General features: G+C 39.1%; 1 non-coding gene across 1 annotated transcript; it reads left to right on the top strand.

The window, feature by feature from the left end:
- The first annotated feature begins 208 nt into the window (after positions 1 to 208).
- Positions 209 to 314, top strand: LOC141635591 (small nucleolar RNA R71). Its single transcript, XR_012540267.1, has one exon. It is a non-coding gene; the product is annotated as a small nucleolar RNA R71 (small nucleolar RNA).
- Positions 315 to 2083: the final 1769 nt, after the last annotated feature.

Consider the following 2083-nt stretch of genomic DNA (forward strand, 5'->3'; position numbering starts at 1 on the left):
AACTTGCTTATCGACTGCATGAACTGTTCTAATACCATCCCTCGGGTTCCCATACTCAGCACAGTAGGTCGCAATCTCTTCAATAAGGGCCCATCCCTTATCATCATCAGTGTTCTTTTGGAATCTTCTATTGGATGATGCATCAAGTATAGCTCTGTGATCATCGTACATCCCATTGTAGAACTGATTGGACAGAAACCACGGATCAAAACCATGGTGAGGAAGAGACCTCACCAACCTCTTGAAACGGCACCACGCTTCATAGAAAGTTTCATCAGGTGCCTGCTTGAAACTAGTGATTTTTGCCCTCAGCTGATTAGTGCGCTGCGGAGGGAAATCTCTCTTATAAAAAGCAAGAGCAAGGGTCTCCCGATCAGTGACCCTGCGGCCGTGCGATCAAAATCGAATCGACCACCACTCCTGGTGAGTCGATCAAAGAAAAAGGAAACAACACCTCCTTAATCTTGTCTTGAGTTACCACCTTTGTGGCGGGGATAGTAGAAAAGTAGTCCGTAAAGACCTCCATATGCTTCCTCGGGTCTTCACCTGCCACACCTCTAAAGAGATTTCTCTCCACCAGATTAATATAGGATGGACGGATGTCGAATGTATTCCCATCTTCAGTCTGGAGATTGAAACCTTTTGGAATAGATGATGCTTTAGGCTCCGAATGACTGGCAATGTTCGGCATCTTTACTGGTTGGTTTACAGAACTGAAAGTATCTTCTTCAAAAGACGGATTTTCTGTAAATAGAAAATGTTGAAGCTTTTTCGAAAGTACTCAAGTCTTCCTTTCGTGATTCTCTTTGCAGACGGAGTCTATGCCTGAACAGTCTCTCTGGCTCAGAATCAGCAGAAACTAACTCCAACCTATGTGACCTGGGCATACACAATACTGAAAGAAAATGGATAAGAACTGCCTCAAGGAATAAAAATTCCCTGAGACGGATAAAATAAACGAAACAAAGAAAGATAGGGCAATTGCCTCCCCGTCAACGGCGACAAAATTTGACAGGGCTATCGTATACCTATCAAAAATAACTAACTAAACTAACTATATAGCTATGGAAGTCAAGTCGATCTCCTCTGGGAGGCAAGATATCTGTAAGAGTCCGTTTATTTGGTCACAAATGGGGGGTTTATAATTGGTTTTCTAAACTAAAAGATTTAAAGGAAGAGAAGCAAGGAAAGAGCAATAAAGACAGAAAATGAGAATAAACTATCAATAGAAAGGGGAAATGTCAGGATTTCGGTTCACTACGGTAGTCCAGTGACACAACTGTAAACAACTTAGATAAATTACTGCGAGACAGATATGGAAAGGTCCTACCGGTCCACTTTCTACTCTAGATTCCCACTAACTTAACTTTCGTCCTCGTCAGGGTAGTCTACTGTTCATAGCAGGCCTATTTAGTCGAATCTTCCGATCCAGGATTAAATTTAACCAGATTAAAAGGGTGACTCGGAAGCGTGCACTCAACTAAGTCGGTAAATACAGTTATATTGCTATGGGGACAGAGTCTCACAATTAATTCATCTAACCTATTTACTATATCGTCAATTTTCTACCGTAGATCCCCTAATCCTAACATGAAAAAAATTAGCTACTCATGCTATTAATATTGTCAAAACTAATAACAAAGAATAAACTAACATTAAGCATAATGAAACAGTAATTAAATAGCATAAAAGATATTAGGGCAGAAAATTAAAGTAACAAAATGAGTAATTAAGGTGAATAAATGAAATATTAAGAATAAAAGAGAGTAAGGGATTACAATCACAAGAATCCGGCGTAAATAACAATTAAATCCGAGCGAGAAAATCCGAAAGCAAAAGTTATAGTGAAAGAGAGAAAGCAACGTAGTGTTTACAGTGAAAGATGAATGATAAGATAAAAACTGAATGCTAATGACTTAGTTATTATGCATTTAAATAGAAAAATTACTAAGTCCACTAACGAAAAACAAGTTCACGGACTAATTAAAGCCCATGAAAGACAAAACCACTCGATCGAGCAGTCTGAAACAGCTCGATCGAGTACTTCTCCAAGTAATCTACTCGATCGAGTAGAATTGTTACT

Source organism: Silene latifolia, chromosome Y, assembly GCF_048544455.1.
Source record: "Silene latifolia isolate original U9 population chromosome Y, ASM4854445v1, whole genome shotgun sequence".
Taxonomy (NCBI): domain Eukaryota; kingdom Viridiplantae; phylum Streptophyta; class Magnoliopsida; order Caryophyllales; family Caryophyllaceae; genus Silene; species Silene latifolia.